The sequence below is a fragment of the Nanorana parkeri genome, unplaced genomic scaffold, assembly GCF_000935625.1.
Source record: "Nanorana parkeri isolate BGI_ZX_2015 unplaced genomic scaffold, ASM93562v1 scaffold598, whole genome shotgun sequence".
Classification (NCBI taxonomy): domain Eukaryota; kingdom Metazoa; phylum Chordata; class Amphibia; order Anura; family Dicroglossidae; genus Nanorana; species Nanorana parkeri.
Genome location: NW_017306866.1, coordinates 423,653 through 438,573, shown reverse-complemented (window position 1 = coordinate 438,573; position 14,921 = coordinate 423,653).

The following is a 14,921-nucleotide window of genomic DNA, read 5'->3' as shown; positions in this document are numbered from 1 at the left end:
TTTCCTTCTTGATATGTTTACTTTAATTTAAAATAATCACTTTAGTTTAAAAAAGGAATTTTGTTAGTAATCTTGCCAGTGATGTTTGCCGTATTTCTAAAAAAAGTGCTTGTTTAATGATACTGTAAATGTCCTTTAATTAGCTTGTTTTAATGGAAGAGATATTCAAGGTACCTTGCCTGTATAATAGCTTATTTTCCTTCACATGAAAACAAGGGAAAAGTATTACTTTATATACAGTATTATTTTAGTAGATCTCTATTTTAAAACAATGGGATTGGTAAGAAGACAAAAATCAGTTGTCTTGAGTGTTTAATATTATTCACTCCTAATGAGGGAACTTTAATAATGAGCTAGAAGCATATATACTGAGCAAAAATAATAAAAAATAGTCACATTAGTCTCAATTCACTGAGCTATAACGCATGTGTCATTTGGTATAATGGCTGTTATTTCCAGCCATTTTCAGCTATCATTGCCTCTCACTGCTAATAATAATGATCATTATGGCAGGTTAAAGCTTCTTATGGCTGTAATAAATTGAGCCTTTTATCATGTGTAACCACTAATGTGGAATGAAAGGTACAGAGTAAAGGAACACCGATTTTGTACAATTTCTAGCCACATATACATTTTAATACATACCTTTTAGAAACTCTTCCATATACCTGTCAACATACCACTGTAAATTATCATATTTTGCTATTTTATATTTTTGTTTGCATTTTTACAACCAGGCATAAAACACATAAGGCTCTTAGCATGTAGGCAGCCTTCCGTCACCTCTGTGATAAACAAAAATGGTTATACACGTGTAGTCAGTATGGACTAACCTGTGGCTATGAAACCGGTTTCTATAGAAAGTATCTACGTAAACTTGAGCCAGGCAGCCCCAGGCAGTGATCATTCTCTTTTATTCCTTGTGTGACAGTAGTTTAGGCTGTGGAAAAGAAAAAGATGTATGAAGCTAGAGTGTCTTGCTGAGAAAAACCTCAAAAAATCCAACACCAAGGAAGGTGTATTGATATCAAATAGGGTGGCAAGTGAATCTTCTGTCACACAGATGTAGTATAGACTGTGGTATGAAAGTGACAGGTGAATGTGTATGATTATATTATTACACACTGCATACTACACATGCACTGCCTGACCAGAATAAAGTCACTACCTGAAATTAGCTAAGTAAATAGGAAAGGTCCTTTCATTGAATATTTAGTCTAGGTTCAGCAACGTTATGTCAGGTAGGCAGGTCAGCTGCCTACCTGAATATTAATTACAAAACAGGAAAGATATCGGGGTTTATGAGCTATATGACACCATGGCTTGAAGTTTTGAAAATAGATTTTTATTTAAATATCACATATAATACAAAAATACATACACATTTGAATAAAAGAAAGGGAGCAACGGCAGTTGCAACCAGTTAAACACAAAATTAAGCCAGAGGCATAGACCCATTAAACATGTTCAGACATAACCATAAGAAATCAATATATTCTATAAGTCCATTCCCTACGCGTTTCGCAACTTGGCTTCTTCAGGGGTTATGACCACCCAAATGGAGTGGCTTACTGAGGGTCTAGCTTTCTTATGGAGCCTAGGTGGAGAGATAGTCCTCCAAAAGGGAAATGCTCCGTCCAGTTCTTTGTATCCAAAGGAGGGGAGAGAGGGAGGACCTTGGACCGCTATAAGAGGGAGGAGCCACCAATCCAGGCTGGAGAGAGAAGGCTGCCTGCACCTATCCTGTGGTGTTTCTATATTCCAACGTCCATAGACCTGTCAGTAGTTGCCTGTGAGGTAAAGGGTTGTGGTGAGGGTCTGATCGATTGTGGCAGCCTTAGTAACTCCTATCCATCTGCAGCCAGGCATCTCCAGCTTCCATGCTGGAGATGCATGGAAGCTGGAGCTTCCATGCTGGAGATGCCTGGCTGGGTGGTCATAATCCCCTGAAGAAGCCAAGTTGCGAAACGCGTAGGGAATGGACTTAAAAAATATATTGATTTATTATGGTGACTCTTTTTTTTGGCCAGGCAGTGTTTTACATATTACAGATATTATACAGCACACATCACTACTGGACCACATTACATTGGAGTGCTGTGTTTAAATATCACTTTTACATAGCTAATATAACATGAGATGGGAAAAACTCCCATTGTATGGCCCATGAAAAACGAATGCACAAAAATGTTTGTTTAAACCCAGATGTGCTTTTTATTTTCTTTATACTGGTTTTCAAAATAATTTAGAAGTTAGATGGAAGGGATAATTTGGTTTCACACTTTTGCTTTTTAATTAAAACTTTTGTATACAGTTCTATACATCAGACCAAAAAGAGATAGAGCTAAGAAGGAAAGGGAGACAGGGATTTCCAGAGAGGGATCCAGAAGAGGTCTCTCGAAATGAGGGACAGTTGGGAGCTATTTGCATTGCATGTGCTTGACAATCCTGCACATACCAACATGTCAGAGCACTAGTCATAAATCCAAAAGATGCCCTTTGACAGCCTCTGGTACAAGGCCTCTAAGTGTTTTTCATTATGTAAGAATTTCTTTCTAGACACTCCTGAGTAAAAATAAATACTGTTCTGAGATTAGTTTATTATTGTGTGCTTGATATATTATTTATTAATATACATACAAACTATAAATGTAGAATTTTGAACTCGTGTCTACATTAAAAATTGTTTATTTCTTCAACGCATCTTTAAATGCAAGTTCACATCTAGTATCTAAGCAAGCCTTGAAAAGTTGCTAAAAAGCAATTATCACCACTTTCTCGTAACACATGATTCTGACAGATTGCACAGCTGTGAATTGGGTAGTTTTATTCTATATATAACATATAGAACAGTATTATACTTTGTCATCTCAGTTTAATAGCTTTCAAAAGAAACAGATCTTTTTAGTTTGGAAGAGGTGCCACAAAGAGAATAGAAGTGTAAATCGGTTTTACAGGAGAAGCATAAGATCATTTTATTCAGTAAAACCCATTTACGCGTTTTGAGATGCATTCTGCATTTTTAAGACTCTCACCTGCACTTTTGTTGTCTTGTTTCTTTTGAGCAAAGTGCAGAATGTTACAATCAGATGCATGTTAGGTATAAGGCAAGGTTCACACTTGCGTGATCCATGACCGCACGACAATCGTGCACGAAAACTGCACGGATTGCCATGCAGTCACAGAGTTGCACACCACCGCTGATCGCGCTGGTGGTGCCATTCTGTTCTAATGGCACCCCATTTGCGCTGTTTCCCGCAGCAATTCTGCCTGTGCAATTGAACACTAAACAATCTGCACACGTGTGACGCAAACATTTACCTTTTTTAAGCGATTGCCGCATGGATGTAACACCATTGAAATCAATGGGGACGCGCGGCAACTGCTGTGTGCACCCACACACGATCGTGCGTCCCAAGATCACACATGTCTGCACTACCCCTAAAAAGTGGGGCCCACTGATGGATTATATTACACTGTGTGCTTTGAAAACCAAATGTAAAAAGTAGAAAGCTGCACAACAATGTTGCAGGCAAGCTTTATGAAACAAAATAAATGTTGTCAGGTTAAACTTAAACAATAAAACATGATCATTAACCTAATAAAGTTATAAAAAAATAACTCAGACACAAGACAGAAGGTGGGCCACAGCTTTATTGCTTTATATATTGCTTTAGGGCAAGAATATATATCAAGCAAATTATATTCTTGCCCTAAAGCAGAAATAAACTTAAAAAATAAAAAAAACTGCTAGAAAGTAGAGTTTTTGGCAGGAGAGACATTCAAAGTCTGTTCTGCCAAAAAGTGGTTGCTTGTCATCTCTAGCAGTTTTTATGGCTTGTGTAAGTATAATATACATTAGGGATGTCCCAATACCGATACTAGTATCAGTATTGGGACTGATACAGGGCATTTTCACAAGTACTTTTAATTGTGAAAATGCCCCAATATATAGCTCCACTACCTGCGCTTTAAATTTTTTTGTTTAGGTAGCTTCAGGCTGCCCAGAGGTACCGCTCTTGCTGGGGTCCTCTGGCAGCTTGCCGGGCAGCTAAATGGGGACCTTACAGAAGCGCCTCCCACAAGCCCACCAGAGTCACCAGGCACATCCACGCTGACCTACTTCCCCCCAGCGCCGACTACCTGAGGGACGCATGAGACACCAGGGAACGGACACCTCGAATTTAGCCATTATAAAAAACTGAGTTGCCATTTGGAGCCAGAGCTGTAGGTCTGTGTCATGCGGTGAGGGAAGCTGTGACAGGGCTTGCCGCTGGTGTCGGAAGGGACGGGGCCTGTGCTCGGTGCGTGTTGTCAGCTGCAGGTGGGGTCGCCAGGTGGTTTAATTGGGGGATATGGGACAGATTGGAAGAAGGAGGGGAGCATTGTAACTATATTGCTGCAGTGTACTGGAAGTGTGCACTGTATGTACTATTATGGATCATTAAATCCTCTCATGTTAGCAGGGGAGAATTGTAACTCTATTGGTGCAGTGTACTGGAAGAGTGTACTAAATTAAATGATTCATAGTACAGACTTCCAGTACACTGCAGTAATAGAGTAACAATTCTCCCCTGCTAAAATGGACAGGTTAAATCTGTCCCACTTCCCCCAATTACACTTGAAGTTTTAATTGGGGTTAGCTGTATTGCTGATATGATGCAATGAATGAGATGATTGGATATGGGAAATCTGTGAACATGCTCCGCATTTAGTGACCACCACACATGCTTAGTGCTCTGAGCACATTTAGTTTACTTTACATTGAAGAGGACCTATCACCACCCCATGCATATAAGGACCACACCAGCCCCATTAGACAGTCTTTTAAATTAACGTTCTTCATAATCATATAGAAATTGCCCTAAAATCATTAGTCTGTATTGTTTTATAAAAAAAGTCACATGTCCCTTTAAGAAAAAGTATTGGTAATTGGTATCGGCAAGTACATGAGGGTAAGTACTTGGTCTTGAAAAAGTGGTATCGGGACATCCCTAATATTCATACTTGCATATTGTGGCAAGAGTTCACATTTCCTTTTTAACTTTACTTCCGCTTCAAGGATAAATGTACTTTTCTTAAAAAACAAACAAACAAACAAACAAACAAGACAGTTATCCTGTCTTGCATCCTTAATCAAATCCATCCTCCCCCACCCTAGATAGATACTTATCTCACACCTGCAACCTCCTGCAATCTTCTCACCCTGAAAGGGTAAGACCTCTTGCCACTGGGCATACCCACACAGTTGCCGCCCATTGACGAACAGAAAATGCATAGGAGAATGTCCTAAGCAAGTCTATGGGGTTGACTGCAGATGTGGCCATTTGTAAGAAGATTTGAAGCACATACCTGCAGCGGACACCAACATACTGCCCTTATGGCCAAATCCTGGGCCATTCTGACAGATATAACTCCAGAACTTCCAGGTAGTGTTGAAGCTTGTTATTACCTACTATACATTAATACTTGCCCATGACCGATACATTAGGCTGTTTTGCTGGCCAATAGGAATATGCAGGAAACAGAGAACAAGCTTTGACACTATCAGAGATGATAAAACTATTTCTGATAGGTTCTTGCCTTTTGCATTAGAATCAGAAGTAGCTTGGAATGCCCACTATATAAGAAGGAAAGATGTTGCAGTTTTTATCTAAAAATGAACATTTGAGTGTATTATTTCAGAAACAGTAGCCACAATTATTATAAAGTAGCTGGACAGTATGTAAGCAGATTGGTTAGACCACAACATGAGAGAGAGAGGCAAGCCAGGATTTACTTTGCCCTCTCAGAAAGCACACTGACTGGAGTGCAAATCAGAAGCTCCAGTGCTTACTTTTCAAGCTCAATACCCACCAAATAATCCATGGAGTGTGATGAGTGTTTGCATCAGCCCCATATGATGAGTGTTTGCATCAGCTCTGGACCTGATATAGTCAGCATATATGTAGTGAACTTTTCAGAGGCTGCCTGTGAGTGCTGCTTGCAACCAGGCTCGGCAGCTGTGGTTTAGAAACAAAATTTGAAAAGTGGCACTGAGGCAGCTGCTGCCACCACCACTGCTCCTGCTTTCAGGGATCAGAGGATCGAAGGCATGTTGGTCAAGATCGAGGATTCAGGTGGCATTAAGAATAGCGCATGCGAGCGGTAATCCCCAGAGGTCATGCTTTAGACCCGCTCCGTCCTCCTCCGACATAGCAGTGGAATCCTCGCCGCTCACCCTGGCTACATCAATCCACCTACCATATCGCTAGACTGAGGTGGCAACAGGCATCACGGACGTGTCCTCCGCCGGTCCCAAATCGCAACAACGGGGGAGATCTGCAGGTGAGAAGCAGACCCGCACTCCAGCCAAAATAGCGCCGCAGCACGCCTTACAGCGGCATCCACATGAGGCCTCCCTGTCCCATTCTAACAGGGAAGACACAGACAGCAGGGCCAGCTCTCCCTCTTCCCCCCGGTCTGAATCCTCACAGAGGGTCCTTCTTAAAAGAATAGACCGCATGCTCCAAAAAGCTCTGCAACAAACATCAAAGCAGATCACAGACAAGCTAACAAAAGAAATCTGTGATCTTGGGCACAGAACATCTGATCTAGAATCCAGGATGGATGTCACTGTGGTGGCCCTGGAAGCACACGCCATGAAAGATGATAATGCCCTCCTTCTTTCTAAAGTGGAAGATTTAGAGAATAGATCACACCGCTCAAATCTCAGAATAAGAGGGATACCTGAATCTATTCTGGACCTCCCAGCATTTGTTACGGCACTGCTACAAGAACTGGCTCCGTCCATACCATATGAAAGACTGGAGTTCCAACGCATCCACAGAGCCCTAACACGCCGCCAGCCGAACAGTCCACCATGCGACATCATTGCAAAATTTCTATACTTTCGTTCCAAAGAAGCCATACTCCATGAAGCCCGTACCAAACAACCCCTCGCTTTTCAAGGGCATGAATATCTAATGTTTGCGGATCTCACCCCATCCACCATAGCAAAACAATGAGAACTTAAACCGGCACTGCGGATCCTACAACAACATAAAATCCTTTACAGGTAGGGTTTCCCCTTTAAATTGTAATTTTCCTATCACGGTCGTCAACACCACGCTTCTTCACTCCAGGAGCTCAACGCCACCCTTGAGGAACTTCATCTATCCCCTGATTCTTCAGACCCCCACTACTTTGGATGTAATCTCCCAGATGAAAAAGTCCACCTTTTCCCAGCGGAGACCACCCCTGATGCCATCGCCAACCCGTCCGACCACAAGATCAAGCACATGTCATTCTGACTCGGAATTGTTTGGATGAGGGTAGCTATTGACTTATACAGTCGGTCCTCACTAACACAGCAGATCTTATGTGTAATTGCTGTAAAGTTGATTTTGAATGTTTTAGAAGCTAGAAATGCTACCAGACAGGTGGGCGTGCGGGGAGGCGTGCCTGGCGGGGGGGCGGGAGGGAGCTGCGGCCGCTCTCTGCTCCAATGCCGTCCATGGAGCCAGAAAGGTGGGCGTGCTGTCGGGCGGGGGGAGGGAGCTGCGGCCGTGACATGTAAAAAGTAATTATACGGTGCAGCTACCCCGGAAGTAAGATCTAGCGCTATCAGGGATTTCTGTAATATAAGACCTACCACCGAACTAGGTCTTATTTTCGGGGTAGGTCTTATATTACAGAAATCCCTGAAGATAGTGCTAGGTCTAACTTTCGGGGTAGGTCTTACTTTCGGGGAAACACGGTATCTATCCTTCTCCCTCCCACCTCTATCCCCGAGCGCTCCACCTTGCTCCTTTTAAATGTCCCAAGACCTAAGCTACCCACCTACACTACAACCATGGCAGCCCTACAGTGCCTAACCCTCAATGTCAAGGGGTTCAATTCACCAAATAAGCGTAACCAGGCATTTCGTCAGTTCCGCTCTACACATATAGATATTATCTGTCTCCAAGAGACCCATTTCTCACGCTCGTCCCACCCAAATTACTTCCACCATCAATTTCCGCAAGTGTATGTGGCCAACACAGATACTAAACAGAGGGGTTCTGATTGGTTTTGGGCGTTCAGCACAATTCATTTGCCAAAAAGAGATCCCTGACCCCTCAGGAAGATTTTTTATCCTGACAGGAACTGTTCGCGATGTGGAAGTGACCACCGTCACCTATTACGCGCCCAACTGCAATCAGGTCCCCTTTTTTAGACACTTGTTCTCAGTTATAGCCGCACATCAACGGGGCACCCTCCTCCTATGTGGTGACTCAAACCTAACGATTTACCCAAGCATTGACCGCTCTAATACCGCAGCCTCCCGAGCGGACACATCTAGGGCTTTCCGTCTGCTATTATCCCAACATGCCCTAGTGGACTGTTGCGTGAAATAAACCCGACCTCCAGAGACTACACCTTTTATTCACATCCGCACAATTCATTTTCAAGGATAGACCACTTTTTTACTTCCCATGTCACCCTACCATCAATCACGAGCGCAACCATCCAACCATTCTCATGGACAGATCACCAAGGCGTTATTATACACTTGTCCCCTTTTTGGTCGGAATAAGTTGATCGTTCATGGTCTCTGAATGACTCCTTGTTAACTGATGAGGGTGTACGCTCAACCCTACAAACGGCCCTTACGGAATACATAACCCTCAATGACACCCCAGAGGCTACCCCCATGACACTGTGGGAAGCACATACAACAGAATGCATCCGTGTAGCATCCTCCCTCAAAAAACAAAGACAATCCTGCTTAAAAACACTTGAAGACGAATACACGAAACAAACTCGAACATACACGGCACACCCAACCCAGCTTATCAAATCACTATTAGATACTGCTAGACATAGTTACATAGTATTTGAGGTTGAATGAAGACATAAGTGTGTGTATAGGTCCCTGAATCATCTCATTCTTAAGGGTACCTGTACCCCTGTACTTTACAGTCTCTCTGGGTAATTTAGTAGCCTTGTCTCATAGTTCTGGTCCTCCATCCCCTTGATGAGTTTGGTTGCCCTCCTCTGGACTCTCTCCAGCTCAAAGACATCCTTTCTGTGCACCGCTGCCCAAAACTGCACTGCATACTCCAGGTGAGGCCGAACCAGAGATGTGTAAAGTGGCAAAATTATAGACTTGTCCTTGCAAAACATTCCCTTCTTGATGCAGGACAGGATTCTACTAGCTTTGCTTACAGCAACCTGGCACTGTAATCTATTATTCAGTTTATGGTCTACAATGACCCCCAAATCTTTCTCCATTTCCGACTTCCCTAGCGGCATACCCATAATTGTATAACCCATTTGCTTATTTTTAATCCCAAAGTGCATAACTTTGCATTTATCGACATTAAACCTCATCTGCCATATAGTTGCCCACTCCCCTATTTTATCCAGGGGAGTGGGTGTTATCTGATCAGACGAAACCTAAATTTACTCCTAACCAATATAGCTGACAAAAGCCTATGCAGGACCCAACATAAGTTCTATCTTCATGGCAACAAACAAGACTCCTTACTTGCCCACTGGCTGAGGAAATTAGATTTACATCAAAAGCCACTTCGCTTACAACTGTCAGATGGCACAATATCCAGCAACCCCCGCAAAATAGTTCAAGAATTTTTGCATCATCTTTCATCTCTTTACCAACCCCACGAAAAACTTTCAGCCCGCATACTAGACTGCATGCCCAAATTCGAAAAACTGTGGGACCCATGGGTCACACATTTCCTACCCCCGTTGTTCGATCGACGACTATTGACGCTTTGAGACAGGTCTCATCAAACCGACCCCAACCAACTAGGACACTGGTGAGGGAACTTGCTGGTAGTGCTCTTCCCCCCCCCCCCCCTCCTTCTCTCTCTCTTCTCTCTACTGTCCTTACCTTCATACACAGAAATACTGATCTCATCTAAGGATCCATGCAATTTTGATGACTTCATATATTTACCTGACAGATATTTCATATTGTTCCATGTTTATGTTCATTCATTTCACGGCCAGTACGTATGGTGGCCGATTCGAGACTGATAACTTTGTTATGATGTTTCATACGTTTATATGCCATCACTATACATGTATGTAACCAAATATGCACTGATGTAATATTGTTCTCTTGTGAAAAAAAAAAACTTGAAAACCAATAAAATCTTTTGAAAAGTAAAAAAAAGACACTGGAAATTGTTGAGGACTATAATGTCCTCAACAATTTCACATCACCCATGCCCAACTCCCCGTGTTTGGGAGAGCTGAAACTTCCCTGTGTAGTCTGCCTCATTTTCTGCTTCTCCTCACTGACAGCATCCCATCCATCCTCCTCATATTCCCTGTGCTGCACAGGGATGGAAGCAGTAGGCACAGGAACCTCTGAGCCATGAGACAGGATGAAGTATTTTGATGTGTAAGCAATACATTTTTGCAACACACTTTTTTACACTGCCGTTACAACTAAGAGTTCATTTACTGGGCTAAAAGATATGCTTGGCGGTTAATTGGCTCCTGTCTAAATTAGCCCTGTGTGCATGTGAGATAGGAACCTTAGATTGTAAGCTCCTTGGGGGCAGGGACTGATGTGCATGTGCAACTATGTAAAGCGCTGTGTAAATTGCCGGCACTATATAAATACTAGTAATAAATAAATAAGTATATTATTGACATGTCAAAAGGCTGATTTTTAAGACGTTAAAAAACAGTGGCAGCCTGGGGTTTGCCCATGCAGAAGCAGGAAAGCATTCTGCATCAGGAGCTGTGGTTTATCTTGGGGAGGATCCTTCTTCCTCTGCCATTACACCTGAGGACCCTCAGATTACTTTGGAATAGTCACTCCCCCGTTGTAATCTGTGGTACTGGGCTGTCATTTTGATATTTAGGTCCCACTGTGTGTTTCAGGTTGTCTAACAGAAGTTCCCATATGACTGACGGCTGAAAATATGTTAATTCATTAGTGTTTAAGTACAAATCATAGTTTAGTTTTTTACTCTGCACATAATGCCAACTTTATCAAGCCTGACAATTATAAAAAACAAACAAACATTTGTTCTTACTTAACATCCTTTTACCCTAGGTGATCTTAATGAGTTTTCACTTTTTATTTTAGTGGGTTTATAAATTGGACAATTTGCAGAATAAAAATTTGCACTTTGATGAGTGACAAGTTAAAGTGACAATAAACTCAGGAGTTAAATGCATTCAAGTACCTTAACCAGTAACATAAATGTAGCTTATTTGTGAATCACGTGACTATAGGTTCTCAAGTCATCTCTGAATTTGTGCTGACACTGTCCCTCCAAACTTTGCTTTGTGATTATGAGAGCATACATCAATAAAAGACATGACAGCATCACAACTGCAATGCTGCTGATTTTCCTGTTCTTCAGAGATAATGTAGGACCCTTTCTTAGCTCCCTACTGTGCCCAAAGATTTACCTTGGGTTAGTGCAGATTCTCTGATATTGTATTGAAAAATCTGCACTACCCCAAATAGTTATTATTATTTCATCCCCAGGGATTGATGTCTGTTTAGGGCTTTTTTACACCAAGTGCGGAGCAAATGCAGAGCAGTTACAGAATGCATCAAAAATGCATCCAATGTATTCCAATGGTATTTTGGCTCTAGTTCACACCACAGCGTTCAGTTCCAGAGCATGTGGAAAAACTGCAGCATGTCCTATTTTTTCTGCACGGGAACGCACCAAAACACATGCAAAATGCATCAGACACACATGCAGACACCATGGAATGCACTACACCGGAAAGCCCATTTTAGGCGGGCGGGAAAAAAAGTACCGAAACGCGGCAAACGCACTGCACTACATATGCAGAAACTCATACAGATCTTGTCTGGATTTGGTGTGAACAAGCCCTTAATGATGTTTCAACCATTAGCAAGCCACAGATACCTTGACAGCATATAGTAGAAGAGCACAGATTCAAAAATACCACATGTGCACAATTACTAATGTTGGGTGATGCTCCTGTAAGGCTTTGGTACTCATGTGAGTCTTGCAAAAATAAGCAGATACTGCATCTCTCATCACCCTTTTTTGACAACTTTAGTATAGTCCTTAATTTGTCAGCATGTCAGAAATTCAGAGAGCTAGTAATCTGAATATTAACAGCTCTGTGGAGCCAGAAAAACAAAAACAGCCGATGCTAGGTTATATTCATCATAATGGGACAGTGTTAGGGGCACATGTTTAGAAGGGGCAGCACCTAGCCTCAAAATGTACAAATTATTGAAACAATTTTGCCTATTTTGTTTACATCTACAGACCACCACTGGACAAGTATGGCTAAATTCAATAAAAAATAAGTAGGGGGGTTCAATGGATGTTTAAATGAGTCACAAGAGTCTTTCCAGAAACAATATTTCCTTTCTCTCATCAGGTGTGCCTTGGGCAGTATGATGTTAAAAATATGGCAGTAAATTGTTCACAATAATATAAAGCTACTTTATCAGGTTATATATTCAAGTCTATATATAGATTACATAAATTATCATTTAGACAAGATTTCACTATATTTTCCTTCATGTTTCTTGAGATCAATGGATAGTTCTACTATACATAAGAAAGGTACAGTAAAGGAAAAAATACAAAATCGATAACAATGGCATGCTTTGCATGAACATAAGAACACAAACACAGGTATACAGGCATGCACAATTATACTTTGTGGCAATGATCCAAATAATATGGTGTTTTTGTTCTTGAAACACACCCTAACTTATTATACATTCCCTTTCAGATTCCAGGTACACCATAATTCCATACCTCTAACGCATTCCAAAATCTTGTTGTATCAGACTTTACAGCAATATGTGGTAGATGACAGCATGTAAGCTAAATTATGCATACCATGCAGTTGCACTGGGAGCAGCCAAAGAGTTAAAGGAAGAAACTTAATCACTGTGTAAACTTATGCAAGAACTTCAGATTCAAATGAATGTTCTATCTTGTTAACAGATAGAAGAGTCTAAGACACCCATTATTGAGTCCCTTTACAAAGGGGAAATGCTCTGAAACAATCTTCAGGGTATTTCCAATCTGCATAGAGGAAGCCCTCAATCAGCAGGTTAAGTGGAAAGGTCTTTTTAGCCATGGGAGCTCTTCAAGACCCAAGGCCTATAACAGCTAGCTGATCCCCCAAATCCAGGGTGATATCCAATGCATCAATAAGGTTTAAAACAACCCCTTGCATATCCGAGTCAAACACAGGAGACTGCAGAGACCCAAAAACAGCCTCTCTCACATTTTGGGGATCTAAATATGAAATAGAAATGATAACAGGGGCTGCAGACCCGGTTTGACTTACAGTCACAGGCGAGACAGAGACAAAACCTGCCAAAGATGGTGCCAAAGCATGCTTAAAACCCTTATGGACAGAATCATCTGGTAGCTGGGCAAAAAAAGATAGGAGGTTCCTAGTGAGCATAGAAGTTCCCATTGATATGGGGGGGGCCTTGACTCTGTCTGGTGGAGCTGAAATAAACTCCACCGTTTATAATGATAGGGGTCCCAGGTTCCAGATGAAAGTTGTCTGTTAAAATATATTTACCCAGAACAATTAGGGGAGTATGGGCTGAGGTCATTGGTAGCAATGGGACTGTCCTTGTTGTGCCTTTGAGAAGACATGTTGCATCCTGTGGCAGTCAGCAACTAGGCCCAATGTGAGGCAAGGCCTCAAGTACTCACAGAGCTAGTGCTGGTGTGGGTTATAGGTGGTGGGAGTTGACTGGGCCACTAAAGGCGGCAGTGGAACAAAAGAGGAGACTGGAGATCCACTCGGTGCTTCAGAAGAAGGAGCAGCAGTATAATGATGCCTACTCTAGGCTCAATGTCAGGAAGAGGAAAAAAAGAGCATGTGCACAGCACTCCACCTAATGACATTAAGGTTCGATACCTTTACCCACCGCTGCCTTGGTGACCATGGTGAAGGTTATGAATTTGAAAAATGGCATCCAGCCGTACCAACTGTGAGGTAGCTTTCTGTGCTTCAGCCTGACCTGCCTTACTCACTAAGTAAGCCTTCACTGACAGGATCAAACTAGAGGATGTGCCATGGTTCTGGACCAGGAAAGCGTCTGATGTAATAATCTGCATGCTTTTCCCAGGTCAGTGACTCTGAAAGTACTAAAACCTTGATAGTAATAAAGACATCTAGTGGGAGATCAGCAGTGACAGCCCTCTTATTTTTATTACTTTGGGGGTTCCTTTCATTTGAATGTAAATTGATTATAAAACAAGATTCACAAGGTATTAATATAACAGATTATGGTTTTTTTTAGAAGGCTGCCAAAAAATTATGTTTCTTCAAAGTAGCATATTTTTTTTTTTTTTGTTGAGTTTGACATTTTCTTCGCAGGTCTTTGCCTTTCTGCATACCTGTCTATTTGTTGCCTGTTTTTTAAGATTTTGTTTTACTCTTCACAAGTTTCTTTCACACTTCTGCACAAGAAAAACACAGGTCACTGTTGGGACAACTAGAAAACAATAGTTTTCTATGTGCCCCGTTCACACCACGATGCTGGTGCGATGTTCCTTGTGAAGTGCATTTTTCTCCAGTACACTGAATGACACCACCGGTTACAGCAGTGCAGCATACTGCACAGCTGTTCAGAGACCCGAATTGAGTATACACTTTGTACACTCACAATAAAGTAAAAAGAAAGAAAAAAATAGTAGTGGTAAATAAACCCAATTGTATTAAGTAAGGAAAAAAAAATCAGTTTTCTTGTGGAAGCCAGATTTAGGAAACAACAGAGCTCCACTATAACAATATATGGCTGCATTTTATATTACTGACCAACATGCATTTGTGTTATTAGATAAAACTAGCACAGTAACATTATATATATATTTTCCTTTCTCCAGAAAATACAAGAAATTGAAGCAATCATTTATTGCAGCAGAAATTATTTATCTAGCCAG